Source organism: Ambystoma mexicanum, chromosome 2q (assembly GCF_040938575.1).
Source record: "Ambystoma mexicanum isolate Mex_15411 chromosome 2q, UKY_AmexF1_1, whole genome shotgun sequence".
NCBI lineage: Eukaryota > Metazoa > Chordata > Amphibia > Caudata > Ambystomatidae > Ambystoma > Ambystoma mexicanum.
Window position 1 is genome coordinate 1,480,221,165 of NC_090924.1, and position 16,407 is coordinate 1,480,237,571.

Here is a 16,407-nt window from a genome sequence, read left to right on the forward strand (position 1 = left end):
GTATGGGATCGCTTACAAAGTTTAGATAATGACTTGATGATTGTAGTATTTTTTTTATTGTGCTATGTTTTTAAACATTACAACTTTCAAAAATAGAAATGTCTAAAATACATATTGCAATTATGAGACAATTTGTTATTTCAATCTATTTTTCCCCATTATAATCTGGTAACTTATCTATGGTACAACCAGCAAAGCAATGCACCAATGCATCTTATCTCATCCAGTTTCACATTGATTCAACTGCAGACGTAACCCCCTTATTGTCACACCCCTGGAGTATCTCGCAACTCCTTCCTAGCCACGGAAGCCAAATGAAGTTGACCCCTCCCACCATGGTCAGCACGGGCTCCTGAATGTTCAATATAACAGGTAACCTCGAGGCAGCCAATGGAGTGAAGAGGGTTAGGGATCAGTTGGGGATAGCTAGGGGGCTTTTAAGGTAACCGGAAAAAGATTTAGGGTTCTTGAATTGGATAGGTATGGGAGAGAACAGGTAAAATCATACATAGCATAAACACTCAATCTTGTATCTAGAAACCACCTCCTGCTCCTGGGTCAACACCCTTCTTAATTATATTGCCCCTGGAAACCTTGTATCACACACCTCATCATTCCTAACCAGTGATTAACAGAAGAACATGGTGTGTTAACAGGAGATCTCATGAAAATAGCATATACATTTGCATGTGGTAATAGCACCCCCGAGTGTTCCTATACCTCTCGCCTACCACTTGCCAGAGGTGTTTTCCCGTGGATGCATCCTGAACCAGCAGCAAGTAGCACACATATTCCTCCTTATTAGGAGATTTTGCAAGATCAAGCGGCCACAGACCAACACGTAGCGTCCCTCACTCACAAAGCCTGAAAAGGTCCACTTTACGCAGTGTGCACATGTGGATGGACAAGTTCGCAAGGAAACACTGCAGCGAAAACCCACGTGGCTGCAATAGACACACCGGGTCCCAGCATCCCCTGAATCAGCACATGTGACTGACAAAACACTTCATTCAAATGCCCCGGAACTTAAAGAGTGTCCCTTCTGCGCAAGCGTCCTCCCAATTCCCCCTGAGCACTTATCTGAGGCCTGGGGGGGCCGACACACCACCCGAGGCAATGCGCCTTGAGCGGTCATGCTGCCATCCATCTGCTCTGCTTCCCACGAGGGACAAAGCTCCCTCCCAGCATCAGCTCTGCCGCCTCTGAACGTTCTCACCAATGCAGCCCAGGTCCAAACACCTCCATCCTCTGCTCCCCTCCGGCCCGTGCCTCCACGCCAACAATCACCAACAAGCGGCACCGGCTGGTGAGGGTTTAAATAGACTGCGCACGTGTGCGCATGCGCTTGCCATAAAATCCCAGAGATTCATGGGAAATGAAGTCCTCGGGCCATTTTAGCCCGCAAATGCATTCCTCTGCCCCTTGGAGCCTGCAAACCACCCCTATTCCTAAAATGACCCCCTCCTCTAGGGCCCTTCCCAGGACCTGGCTTACCTGGATATGACTGGTGAAAAAGTCTCGCCATACGATCTGCAGGAACTGCTTCCGAAGATTCCCAAGAATCATCCTCCGGACCACAACCCAACTATGAAATTAAATACCAAAGTTTCTTGCCATGCCATTTGGAGTCCAAAATACGTCACACTTCAAATTCTTCTTGACCATCCCGCATCACACTTGAAGCCTTCTGTGTCATCACACCAGGAGCTGCGGGGTTAACCAGAGAAACGTGAAACACAGGTTGGATCCTCATATGCGAAGGCAGACGCAAACGCACCACAGTGTCTGACACATCTCACAACCGTGTAGGGCCCAATAAAATGGGGCAAACATTTTCAGGACGCAAACAGCTTGATGTACCCGATCCCCCACCACATACTTGGAACTGGATCTTCTTTTTCTGTCACCTTGCCACTTGTAGGCCTCCTTAGCTCTGTCTGAATTTTGGCGTGCCTTCTTTCTTATCACGAGAAGATCCTGCGTGCGTTCAGTCACTGCCGGAATCTTATTGAAGCATCCTTTAACCTCCCAAATGCTTCATCATCCTTACTCCTCAGGCAACTTTTGACAATTTTGTCCATACAAGCAGAAATGGGGAGACTTCCCCAGGGAATCATGTTTGTCATTGTTATAGCAAAATTCTGCCAGCCATAAAGACCGGACCCATGAAATTTTACCCTCCACCAGAAACACTTCAGATATTGCTCCATAGTCTGATTTACGCTCTCCGTCTGCCCATCCGTCTCGGGATGGTAACTGGTGGAGAGAGCAGGAGATTCCAAGCAACTTTCAGAAAGCACACCGAAACCGGGAGGTAAACTGAGAACCCTGATCTGATACAATGGTTCTCGGCAACCTATGCAACCTCACTAAATGTTGCAAGAACAGTTCTGCCAATGTGCCTACACTTGGAACACCTTCACAAGGAACACAATGAGCCTGTTTAGTTAGATAATCCACCACCACCAAGATCGTACCAAAGTCTCCATCTCGGGGTTACTCAGTAAGGAAGACCATAGACAAACACTCCCATGGCTCTTTGGGTGTGGGTAACGGTTGTAACAAACCTGCTTTCCTCAAATGGTCTGCCTTAGATCGCAAACAGGTCTCACACATACTCCTGTACATCTGTGGTCCAGCCTTCCCACCAAATATACTACTTCAGCATATCCTGAGTCTTCCTGACACCGGCATGACCTGCCATGGGGAATTATGGCACCAAAACAAGGCCTTCTTCCTCAAAGTCTCAGTGGGGAGAAACAATTTCCCTTCCTGATAAGATACAACCCCCTGAATGAATCTGGAACTGCCCTCCTTCACCCATTCTGTCCATTTCTTCTTAGGGAAATTCCTACAGACCTCCCCAAGCACCTCCTGAGTCTCTGCACCCACACTCTTCTCTACCAGAATCGTGCATTGTTCCACTTGATACTGTTCTCCCATTGTCATGACCACGGGCCCCAGAACACAAAAACCACACCATCTAGTGATGGGGCAATGGGTCACTTGACTCACTTATGTCCCTTTGGGACTCAAACACAGGGGGCCTGGCTGTACTCAGTCCTGGCGACTTTGGCACCAGGCTCATATAGAGATGTGAGCAGGAACACTTTGTTCCAGTACAGGAACTTTCCAGGTGCTGAAAGCCTTTATTCCAGAGAACATCCTCATGTGCTGACTCATTGGGTGTGGCTCCCTAGGCCTGGTCTTCAGGTGCTGACTCATCACGTGTGGCCAGGAACAATCCTATATAAACCCACCGATCCCTCAAGCAAACGCGTTGCGTTACTTTGCACCTCCGTGCAACGTAACGCTCACCGTTGCATGGACCAGTTATTTACCTCGTGATCCTGCAACAACAGCATCCTTGCCTGGTCCCTGGCTCGCATCTCATGGCAACGCTCCATCTTCTTTGCAGTTCCCGAATCGACGCCACTGCACCTGCGCACTCTGTCCCATCCTGAAACGAGAAAAGAAGACAAGACAAGGTTAGAACTCCTGAAAACACCCAACCCAGGGTCGCGCCGCATTTAAAACTCAACATGCACATGAATGCACCATCAAAGGCTACTTACCAGCTGTCGGACCTTCTCAGACCTGCTCCTCCGTACCGCCGGCCCCCGCTTCTTCTACCGCAGCTACCGCCAGCACTGCTACAGCACCTGCAAGGGGAGAGAGCAGAGAAAAGAGACATTACATACAAAGGACAGAGAACAAACTTTACAAATACAATTACAACAGTCGGAAGACAAGCGGGCAAGTGGAAACAAGAGAATCACTTACCTACAAGAGAAGTGGACTAGTCGCAGCTGGCCTGGACTTCCACGACAAGGGACCAGTGACGGAACTCGGTACTCTTCAACAAGCGCCCCTGCCAGATGCAGCAGGATAGAGAGATCATCATCATCATTCAGCAGGTGAGCCTCAAGAGTAGTACAACCCCAGGGAAGCCACATCCAGGGAGAAGAGGCCTGGAGAAGGGGCCAGCGACCGCATGCTGTATACTCATACGACCCCCCTCATATTCATGTAGGAACCGCACTGCTCATCACTGCAGTTCCCCACACAGACGCAGATGGAGGAACAGAAAATAGGTTTTTCATCCATGAGAGGGCTGTGACTGTGCCTCAATGCCTCCGCAGAGACCAGGTGAGCGTAACACCCATATTCTTCTGCCTGAACAGGGCATCTGACTTTCTGTTACTCCTACCAGGCCGATACATGACCACAAAATCAAATTCTTCAAAGAATTGTGCCCATCATAACTGCCAGGATACTGAGCTCCCATTAAGTAATGACGCCACTGAAGGTAAGCCTCCCTCATTGCCAGAAGCTCCTTAGCCATGGTAGCATAATTTTGCACACACCCTGTTAATTTGTGGGAGAAGTAAGCCACTGGATGTAAAATGCCCTCCCCATCACTCTGTGACAAAAAAGCCCATATGGCTAGGTTGGAGGCATCTGTCTCCACCTGAAACCGTTTTTCCAAATCAAATCAGGATGACGTAAAATTGGTGCCTTGGTAAAAGCATCCTTTAACCTCCCAAATGCTTCATCACCCTCCTGATCCCAATGAAAGTTGGTTGCCTTCTTCAACACTCTGGTAATGGGTGTAATAGTGGACGAGAAATTGTTGATGAATCTCTGATAGAAATTAGCAAACCCCAGAAATGACTGAATGTCCTTCACGCACTGGGGAGGCGGCCATTTGGTGACTGCCTGCACTTTCCTGTCATCCATCACTACTCCAGAAGGTGTCAAAATAAAACCCAGGAATTCTACTCTGGTAGTATGAAACTCACATTTCTCCAGCTTTGTAAACAAATTATAATCCTGTAATTTGGTCAAAACTGCCTTGCCATGGTGTAGATGCTGCTCAATAGATTCAGAGAAAATCAAAATATCATCAATATATACAATTACAAACAAATCCAAATACTCTCCTAACACCTCCTGCATAAAGTGCGGAAAAGCTGCAGGTGCATTGCATAAACCAAAAGGCATCGCCAGATACTCAAATAAACCAAACTTAGTATGGAAGGCTATCTTCCACTCATCACCTTCCTTTACTCTGATGAGGTGATATTGATCTAGCAACACCGGAATCAAGAGTAGGGGAACCGGTTCTTAATCGTTACCTTATTTAAGGCCTATAGTCTATACAAGTCCTTAAGGTGCCCTCCTTCTTAGGAACAAAAAGCAAGGGAGATGAACTAGGTGACTTAGAATGTCGAATTAACCCACATGCCGGCATCTCATTTAAGTATCTCTGTAAATGTTGAGTCTCCTTCTCTGATAATGCATACACCCCGCTACAAGGTAACAAAGCATTGGTCTCCAGCTCACTAACACAATCAAATGGTATATGAGGCGGTAACTATGATGCACCTCCCTTATCAAACACCCCAGCAAACTTTTGATATTCCACAGCAAGGTGGTGACCACTGCTCCAATCTTTGCCTGATGATCACCCCTTCTACCAAAAACGTAATGAGGCCCTCAATGCCAGTTAAATGGGATCCACACTGCTTGTTCCCAAAAGTCAATGTTCTCTCCTTCCAGTCAATATTCGGGTTATGTGTCACTAGCTAGGGCATTCCCAAAATCACCCCAAATTGGGAGCCGCAATCAAATCAAAGATAATTTTCTCCTCATGACCATCCCCACACCACATGGTTATCTCCTGGGTCTGAGTGGTAATCGGACCAGATGTTAAACTTGACCCGTCAACTGCCTGTACCAACTCACTCTCCTGCTTCATTCAGGTGGGAAGTCCTAACTTTGTCACCAATGCAATATCAATAAAATTCCCAGTAGCCCCAGAATCCACCATTGCTGATACCCTCTCCTTACTATTGACAAAAAACAATGTCACTAAAAGATAGATATTGGGGGCCTTGACCTGCATTGTATTTGTCACTGCCAACAGGAACTCTGCCTCCTTAAGGCTCAGTGTAGTCACTCCCCCACTTACTGAGCCCCCTATTTTCCCTCCTCTACCCTTTTCTTTGTCCTAATTCGTATTATAATTCTGAATGTAGTGCCCAGATTTTCCACAATAAAGCGCAAGTTATTTGTTGTCCATTATTTTCCTCTTCTTCTGCCGGCAAGGGACCTCATACACTCCCATTCTCGATAGGCTCACCTTGCTCACCCCCCGAACACCCCCTTCACCTGTCAAGACGTACAAATGGTATTCCATCATTCCTCCTCTTTTCCCTTATACGCTCACATAATCGGTGATCCAACCATAGGGCCAGATCAATCAAAGCACCACAAGACTCAGGTTGTGGTTCCACATGGGCTATTGCCTCGTTCAACTCATCTTTTGATCCTTGATAAAACAGAATCGCTTGTTTGGGTTCTGGCCAAGCGGTCTCTACCACCAAGAAATTAAATTGTGTCGCATAAGTCACTAAATCCTTAGTACCTTGCCTAAGGGCCAATAACTCTTTATCTTGGGCCAAAGACACATTGCAGTGGTCAAATAGGCGAGCAAATTCTACTGAAAACACTGCCCAATCATATAATATAGTGTCATCATTATGCACTAGTGGAATTGGCCAGGCTGCAGCATCCCCTGATAAGTAAGAAATGACAAATGCCGTCCGAGCTTGAGCAGATTCAAAAGCCGTAGGTTTGCACAAAAAGTGTGGGGTCCCCAACAAATCTCTCAGGTGCTGCCAGTGGAACCCCTCGATGTTGCTGAACTACTACAGTGCTTGCGTGACTAGATGTTCCTGAAGTGGATGCTGTCACATACCCCTGAAGTGGAGTACCTTGTGCTAGTAAACCATGTTGAGCGCTCAAGCTTTCATCTGTCTGCTCTGCTTCCCGCAAGGGACAAAGCTCCCTCCCAGCATCAGCTCTGCCGCCTCTGAATGTTCTCACCACTGCAGCCCAAGTCCAAACACCTCCGTCGTCTGCTCCCCTCCAGCCCATGCCTCCACACCAACAATCACCAACAAGCGGCACGGGCCGCGGAGGGTTTAAATAGTCTGCACACACGTGTGCATGGGTTTGCCACAAAATCCCACGGCTTCATGGGAAATTAACTCCTCAGGCCATTTTAGCCCAACAGTGCAGTCTGCGGCCCCCTGGAGCCTGCAAACCAACCCTATTCCTAACACTTATAGGATTAACAGATCTAAAAATTGTAGGTACATTGGTAGAGTAATGGCACACGTTAAACATCCATTAACCCCAGCTTTACTCAAATGAACTAACACGTCTAAAGTGACAAGTGCAGTGGATTGGTGAATGAAAGAAGAGAGACTACTTACCTCTGCATTGCTCCTGATATCATACTTTTAGGATCTACCCCCAATATCAAAAATATATCTTTCAAAAAGGATACCAAAACAATTGTCAGGGGGAGTTACTTATAATGTATTCATCTCGGCCAAAAGACATCTGGAAGCGCCCACTCTCCCAAGTCAATAAATAGTATCGACGTCTGTTACTCAAAGATTCAGAGTCCAACACTAAATGGCAGAGGGTCTCAACATACTTCACCTTACAAAACCTGCAAGTATCCATTTCCTTAGCAATCCTTAGGCAAGGCCCAATCACTTCAAGTGTGTGTAAGATATTGAATCAAAATCTTAAAAAACTGAGAGCTGCCTGAAAAGACAGACATTTTATGTATATAAGTGCCATGTTGACAAGTGTGTTCCAGATCAAGAGGGCGGGTTGGGAGGCGGACCGGAAGTGATGTTAGGAGGGAAGGGCAAGTCAGGATGTGCTTGAGGGCTACTGATTAAAGACATGTGTTAAGAGCATCCTGGCTCTGTCTTTTGTTCTACACAGCATGGTGCGCTATTGCATTCACGCTATCCCTCACTCGGGAACAGCCTATTACATTGGCGACTAGAGCGCACTGGGTGCGCACACAAACCCGGCTGCAGCGGCGAGCGGTGTCAAAGCAAATACCAGCAGGCAGGATTTAAGCCCGGGCCGCGGCTGTGAGGTGGTACCCCACCCCTGAAGCGGAAGCACACAGAAGGAAGCCCAACGGAGCTTGGGAGGACTGAGCCGTGATGGCGGTGAACACCTGCAGGACGGAGAGAGAGAGAAGGAGGGAGCAGAGAGTGAGATGGTGCTTGTGCCCTATGGCAGCCATCTCCAGCTACACCCCTCCCCTGGGAGCCCTTTAACAGCCATTTAAGGAATCCACGGTGCTCGTGCCCTATGGCAGCCATCTCCAGCTACACCCCTCCCCTGGGAGCCCTTTAACAGCCATTTAAGGAATCCACGGTGCTCGTGCCCTATGGCAGCCATCTCCAGCTGCATCCCTCCCCTGGGAGCCCTTTAACAGCCATTTAAGGAATCCACGGTGCTCGTGCCCTATGGCAGCCATCTCCAGCTACACCCCTCCCCTGGGAGCCCTTTAACAGCCATTTAAGGAATCCACGGTGCTCGTGCCCTATGGCAGCCATCTCCAGCTGCACCCCTCCCCTGGGAGCCCTTTAACAGCCATTTAAGGAATCCACGGTGCTCGTGCCCAATGGCAGCCATCTCCAGCTGCACCCCTCCCCTGGGAGCCCTTTAACAGCCATTTAAGGAATCCACGGTGCTCGTGCCCAATGGCAGCCATCTCCAGCTACACCCCTCCCCTGGGAGCCCTTTAACAGCCATTTAAGGAATCCACGGTGCTCGTGCCCAATGGCAGCCATCTCCAGCTGCACCCCTCCTCTGGGAGCCCTTTAACAGCCATTTAAGGAATCCACGGTGCTCGTGCCCTATGGCAGCCATCTCCAGCTACATCCCTCCCCTGCGAGCCCTTTAACAGCCATTTAAGGAATCCACGGTGCTCGTGCCCTATGGCAGCCATCTCCAGCTACGCCCCTCCCCTGGGAGCCCTTTAACAGCCATTTAAGGAATCCACGGTGCTCGTGCCCTATGGCAGCCATCTCCAGCTACAACCCTCCCCTGGGAGCCCTTTAACAGCCATTTAAGGAATCCACGGTGCTCGTGCCCTATGGCAGCCATCTCCAGCTACACCCCTCCCCTGGGAGCCCTTTAACAGCCATTTAAGGAATCCACGGTGCTCGTGCCCTATGGCAGCCATCTCCAGCTACACCCCTCCCCTGGGAGCCCTTTAACAGCCATTTAAGGAATCCACGGTGCTCGTGCCCTATGGCAGCCATCTCCAGCTACACCCCTCCCCTGGGAGCCCTTTAACAGCCATTTAAGGAATCCACGGTGCTCGTGCCCAATGGCAGCCATCTCCAGCTACACCCCTCCCCTGGTAGCCCTTTAACAGCCATTTAAGGAATCCACGGTGCTCGTGCCCTATGGCAGCCATCTCCAGCTACAACCCTCCCCTGGGAGCCCTTTAACAGCCATTTAAGGAATCCACGGTGCTCGTGCCCTATGGCAGCCATCTCCAGCTACAACCCTCCCCTGGGAGCCCTTTAACAGCCATTTAAGGAATCCACGGTGCTCGTGCCCTATGGCAGCCATCTCCAGCTACACCCCTCCCCTGGGAGCCCTTTAACAGCCATTTAAGGAATCCACGGTGCTCGTGCCCAATGGCAGCCATCTCCAGCTACACCTCTCCCCTGGGAGCCCTTTAACAGCCATTTAAGGAATCCACGGTGCTCGTGCCGTATGGCAGCCATCTCCAGCTACACCCCTCCCCTGGTAGCCCTTTAACAGCCATTTAAGGAATCCACGGTGCTCGTGCCCTATGGCAGCCATCTCCAGCTACAACCCTCCCCTGGGAGCCCTTTAACAGCCATTTAAGGAATCCACGGTGCTCGTGCCCTATGGCAGCCATCTCCAGCTACACCCCTCCCCTGGGAGCCCTTTAACAGCCATTTAAGGAATCCACGGTGCTCGTGCCCAATGGCAGCCATCTCCAGCTACACCTGTCCCCTGGGAGCCCTTTAACAGCCATTTAAAGAATCCACGGTGCTCGTGCCCCATGGCAGCCATCTCCAGCTACACCCCTCCCCTGGGGGCCCTTTAACAGCCATTTAAGGAATCCACGGTGCTCGTGCCCCATGGCAGCCATCTCCAGCTACACCCCTCCCCTGGGAGACCTTTAACAGCCATTTAAGGAATCCACTGTGCTCGTGCCCCATGGCAGCCATCTCCAGCTACACCCCTCCCCTGAGAGCCCTTTAACAGCCATTTAAGGAATCCACGGTGCTTGTGCCGTATGGCAGCCATCTCCAGCCACACCCAGACCTCAAGGAGCGAGGAACAAGCCTTGACGCCTCATTGAAGAAATGGGCTGATCAGACTCATATCAAGTTCATGTTTGGACCCCTGTTGGGCATCTGTTTAGTTTGGGGGGGGGGGGTGTCATGTTGACAAGTGTGTTCCAGGGCAAGCGGGCCCACTGGCAGGTGGGGCGGGAGAGACGTTACGAGGGAAGGGCAAGTAAGTACGTGCTTGAGGGTTAATGATTAAAGACGTGTATTAAGAGCATACTGGCTCCGTCTTTTGTTACTGCGCAGCGTGGTGCACGATTGCATTCAGGCTGTCCCTCACTCGGGAGCATCCTATTACAGTAAGTGATTGTTGACTATAAGACTGGTAAACAGTTAACATATTCTTTATAAAGTTTCAATTTTAAAAGCCTCTCCCTGTTTTCTGTGTTGTCCGTCTCCTTACATTTCTGTGTTTACACCAGGATGTCCAACAGCAGTCTTAAATCGATGATGACTTTCACCTAAAGACATTCACAGCTGGATATAAACTCCTGCAGGGCTTGGCACGCCCATGGGATGAAACGTTGCCCAAAGGTGAAAAGAGAGTTCAGCTATTCTCCTGCCCTAAGTTTAGGTATAGGTTTACCCTATTCCATGCTATTGTCTACCCCAGTTCTAGTCATAGGATCACCACCGGGCGGGCTGGAGGAAGACCCAGCACCGATCACCACAACCTTCCCTCCGCTCTACTGAGCCAAGACCAGTACTGTAGTACCGGTAGCCCCGGGCCATATGGAATACTTGGTAAGACTTTGCTTTTATAAAATTCAATTAGAGGTTGGTGTGAATAGCGGCAGTATTTAGACAGTTTCATTTTCATTTACATTATTAAAGCATTACTTCTTGCAGAGAGTTTGGCTTTAAAAAGACACAACTGATGGCGATTGGAAATTAACTCCCCCAAGTAAATCAGGTGATCAGTCATCTCACTTTTTGTTGTTCACATACCAATTCAAATTCTAAAATTTCAAATTGAAAATCTCCCTTTGTGAAGTCTTGATTTACAAATAGTTTGCCCTCGTGAAATCCCCCAAATAGCTTAAACTACATTTTAAACCTATAGAGGTAGTGACAAGTAGAATCACAGCATCCACGCCGGCAAGCCAGTCCACAGACAGGGCGCATATTGTAGGAGGAAACCAATTCGATTTAGACATCAGCTCTTAGGTTATAATGCCATGTTCTTTCTGGAGAGGAGCACCTGCTACCTTTTTTGAAATATTTGAAAGGAACTTGGGGTTGGTCACCCTGAGTTATCTGGGGGCAACCAGATGTGGACTCCCTGCTCACTGTGCTCAGAGAGGCGCAGCTTCACCTCACTGATGAGAACCAACAAGGCTGAAACACGTGTAAGGGGTTGCTGGTGGTATTCTTTTTCAGAGAGGAATTGCCGTAGCATTTCGGTGCTGGACTGCCCATCTGGGCAGGACAAAGACTGATATGCAAATGGATATTTCCCATCTGTGAAAGGTACAGTGAGCAAAATACGTGTGCTGCAAACTCTCATCTCAGAACAGGTTATCATGCTATGTTATTTCTGGAGAGAAGCGCCTGCTACCTTTTTGGAACAATCAAAGAATGAGGCCGAATCTATGGTCAAGTAGGAGGCTGCCCTGGACAGGGTTGGCATACTAGGGTAATCAAAGAATGCTGCCTCTCCCTTTCCTCTTCCCTTTCTTCCTTCTCTCTCTCAACGCCTTACGATGTTACGAGACAGGTCCAAACGATGAATGTTTTATCTAAACAGGTGCTCCCCTGCTCTTCCAGAACCATCAAGGACCACATTGACACCCTCGCTTCAGCCTTGGCCGACTTCTGCAATCTCTCTTTCGCCACTGGATCTTTCCCCTCTCTCTCAACTGCTCCCTTGTGCACGCTCTCCTAAAAAAGCCTTCTGCCGATCCTACCTGTCCGGCAAACTATCGCACGATTTCTATCACTCCTTTCCTGGGCAAACTGATGAAAACGTTGGCCATCTCCCAACGTACTCTCCTCACTGAATCTGCTGATTTCCTCCACGACCATCAGTCTGGGTTCAGAGCAGCCAGAAGCACGGAAACTGCTCCCCTGAACACCCATGAAGATCTGCTCTCTAATCTTGGCTCTAGCTCTCCTTCTGTCCTCGTCCTCCTTGACCTTTCATCTGCTTTCAACACAGTCAATCATTCCACCCTGATCAGTCGACTTTGTGAGAACCTATGAATCACGGATCAGGCTGTGGGATGGCGGACCTCCTTCCTCTTGGACCAACCCTCCCAGTTCCATCTTGGGTCCACCTTCACTCTCCCTACATGTGGTGTCCCACATGGCTCTATCTTCTCACCCTTGCTCTTCAATGTCTCGCTGGACCATTTGGCCCACCTGATCTCTATGTTCTTCTCCAACTTTCAGTGTTATGTGGATGACACTCAGCTCTCCTTAAGGCTTCCCGCAGCCTCCTCTCCTGCCTCTCTCATTTCTGACTATCAGCGATTCAGGATTGGTGCTCCTCCAACGATTTCTGATGTAATGCCAGTAAAATAGAGATCCTTCTCATTGGGATGACTGCTCCTGCATTCCCTCTCTCACTCTGGCCACCCTCCTTGGACCCTCTACCTTATCCTTCCTGTGAGGCAAAAAACATTGGTGTCATCTTTGACTCAACTCTCTCCTTCTCTCCTCACATCACAAACCTTTCCAGGAAGGCACACTTCCAGCTGCACCTCCTCAGAGGTATTCTACCTTTCTCACTTCCCCCCAGAAGCTCACTGTCACCAGAGTTCTAATTCTCTCCAGGCTGGACTACTGCCACAGCCCAGACCTCAATCTGCCCATTGCAACTCATCCAGAACAGGACAGCAAGACTTATACTTGGCCTCAAGCCCAGGCACTGTATCTCTCCACTGGCTCCCAGAGCCTTCAAGGATCAAGTTTAATACCCTCTGCATCATTCACAAGGCTTTCTGGGGCCAGGACCTGCACTACATCCAACTCTCTCTGCTGAAATACCTTCCTTCTAGAGACCTTCGCTCAGCTACCTCCAACTCTGTAAGGTTCAGACGTGTCTCTAGGCAGAGTGTGGGGTAGATCTCTCTCCTCTGTAGGTGCCTACCTCTGAAACTGCCTCCCTGTCCCTCTCAGACTTTAACCGAAAAACCTGAAGTTCTGGAGGCAGCTCAAGGCCCTCTTTTTCTCCTCTGCCTTCTCTCTCTTGCTGCCCTCCTAACCTTCCTGTCTGATGTGCAGACTGGTTGCTTGGTACCCTCTGAGTCTCACTGGGTACCAGGCTCCTATACGACCAGTCCTCCTTCAACTGCCGCCTGGCCTACTGCGCACTTAATGGCTGTATTTGTAACCGCTACATCCCCCCTGCCGACTTGCACTTACCCAGTGCCACACTGACCTGGCTGCACTTACCTAGAGCCTTTCTGGCCGTGACCACACTTCCCCCTACTCTCTCGCTTGTACTTCTCCCACTCCCTTCTGCCTGCACCTCTCGTCGCACTTGCATGATCTGAATGTCACAAGGCCTAGTAGGATTGTTTGTCTCGTCTTCCCTCCTGTGTCTTGTGGTGCCTAGAAACACTTCTGTACAGGCGCGCTATGAATGCAATATAATTAAGCATGCAGCACTATAAAGGCTCTGAGCAGACACAAGGAGTAGAGACACATGCAGCACTATAAAGGCTCGGAGCACACACAAGGAGTAGAGACACATGCAGCACTATAGAGGCTCTGAGCACGCACAAGGAATAGAGACACATGCAGCACTATAAAGGCTCTGACCACGCACAAGGACTAGAGACACATGCAGCACTATAAAGGCTCTGAGCACACACAAGGAGTAGAGACACATGCAGCACTATAAAGGCTCTGAGCATGCGCAAGGAGTAGAGACACATGCAGCACTATAAAGGCTCTGAGCACGCACAAGGAATAGAGACACATGCAGCACTATAAACGCTCTGAGCATGCACAAGGAGTAGAGAAACATGCAGCACTATAAAGGCTCTGAGCACACACAAGGAGTAGAGACACATGCAGCACTATAAAGGCTCTGAGCATGCACAAGGAGTAGATAACCTTGTAGCACTGGAAAGGGCATGCGTCTGCACAAGGAGTACAGAACCCTGTATCACTGGAAAGGTTCTGAGCATGCACAAGGAGTAGAGAACCCTGCAGCACTGGAAAGGGCATGTGTCTGCACAAGGAGCAGAGAACCCTGTAGCACTGGAAAGGGCATGAGTCTGCACAAGGACTAGAGAACCCTGCAGCACTGGAAAGGGCATGCATCTGCACAAGGAGTAGAGAACCCTGCAGCACTGGGAAGGGCATGAGTCTGCACAAGGAGCAGAGAACCCTGTAGCACTGGGAAGGGCATCAGTCTGCACAAGGAGTAGAGAACACTGCAGCACTGGGAAGGGCATGAGTCTGCACAAGGAGTAGAGAACCGTGCATCACTGGAAAGGGCATGAGTCTGCACAAGGAGTAGAGAACCTTGTAGCACTAGAAAGGGCATGAGTCTGCACAAGGAGTACAGAACCATGTATCACTGGAAAGGTTCTGAGCATGCACAAGGAGTAGAGAACCCTGTAGCACTGGAAAGGGCATGTGTGTGCACAAGGAGTAGAGAACCTTGTATCACTGGAAAGGGCATGCGTCTGCACAAGGAGTACAGAACCTTGTATCACTGGAAAGGTTCTGAGCATGCACAAGGAGTAGAGAACCCTGTAGCACTGGAAAGGGCATGCGTCTGCACAAGGAGTAGAGAACCTTGTAGCACTGGAAAGGGCATGCGTCTGCACAAGGAGCAGAGAACCCTGTAGCTCTGGAAAGGGCATGAGTCTGCACAAGGAGTAGAGAACCCTGCAGCACTGGAAAGGGCATGAGTCTGCACAAGGAGTAGAGACCCCTGTAGCACTGGAAAAGGCATGAGTCTGCACAAGGAGTAGAGAACCCTGCAGCACTGGAAAGGGCACGAGTCTGCACAAGGAGTAGAGAAACCTGCAGCACTGGAAAGGGCACAAGTCTGCACAAGGAGTAGAGAACCGTGCATCACTGGAAAGGGCATGAGTCTGCACAAGGAGTAGAGGACCTTGTAGCACTGGAAAGGGCATGCGTCTGCACAAGGAGTACAGAACCATGTATCACTGGAAAGGTTCTGAGCATGCACAAGGAGTAGAGAACCCTGTAGCACTGGAAAGGGCATGCGTGTGCACAAGGACCAGAGAACCTTGTAGCACTGGAAAGGGCATGTGTCTGCACAAGGAGCAGAGAACCCTGTAGCTCTGGAAAGGGCATGAGTCTGCACAAGGAGTTAGAGAACCCTGCAGCACTGGAAATGGCATGAGTCTGCACAAGGAGTAGAGACCCCTGTAGCACTGGAAAAGGCATGAGTCTGCACAAGGAGTAGAGAACCCTGCAGCACTGGAAAGGGCACGAGTCTGCACAAGGAGTAGAGAACCCTGCAGCACTGGAAAGGGCATGAGTCTGCACAAGGAGTAGAGACCCCTGTAGCACTGGAAAAGGCAGGAGTCTGCACAAGGAGTAGAGAACCCTGCAGCACTGGAAAGGGCATGCGTCTGCACAAGGAGTAGAGAACCTTGTAGCACTGGAAAGGGCATGCGTCTGCACAAGGAGTACAGAACACTGTATCACTGGAAAGGTTCTGAGCATGCACAAGGAGTAGAGACCCCTGTAGCACTGGAAAAGGCATGAGTCTGCACAAGGAGTAGAGAACCCTGCAGCACTGGAAAAGGCACGAGTCTGCACAAGGAGTAGAGACCCCTGTAGCACTGGAAAAGGCAGGAGTCTGCACAAGGAGTAGAGAACCCTGCAGCACTGGAAAGGGCATGCGTCTGCACAAGGAGTAGAGAACCCTGTAGCTCTGGAAAGGGCATGAGTCTGCACAAGGAGTAGAGAACCCTGCAGCACTGGAAAGGGCATGAGTCTGCACAAGCAGTAGAGACCCCTGTAGCACTGGAAAAGGCATGAGTCTGCACAAGGAGTAGAGAACCCTGCAGCACTGGAAAAGGCACGAGTCTGCACAAGGAGTAGAGAACCCTGCAGCACTGGAAAGGGCACGAGTCTGCACAAGGAGTAGAGAACTGTGCATCACTGGAAAGGGCATGAGTCTGCACAAGGAGTATAGAACCTTGTAGCACTGGAAAGGGCATGCGTCTGCACATGGAGCAGAGAACCCTGTAGC

The 16,407-nt window shown here is 49.7% G+C and overlaps 1 protein-coding gene across 1 annotated transcript in view; it reads left to right on the forward strand.

Annotated features, from left to right (window-relative positions):
* Positions 1 to 16,407, forward strand: part of LOC138570298 (fatty acyl-CoA hydrolase precursor, medium chain-like) — a 373,857-nt gene that overhangs the window by 163,237 nt on the left and 194,213 nt on the right. The window lies entirely within an intron of this gene.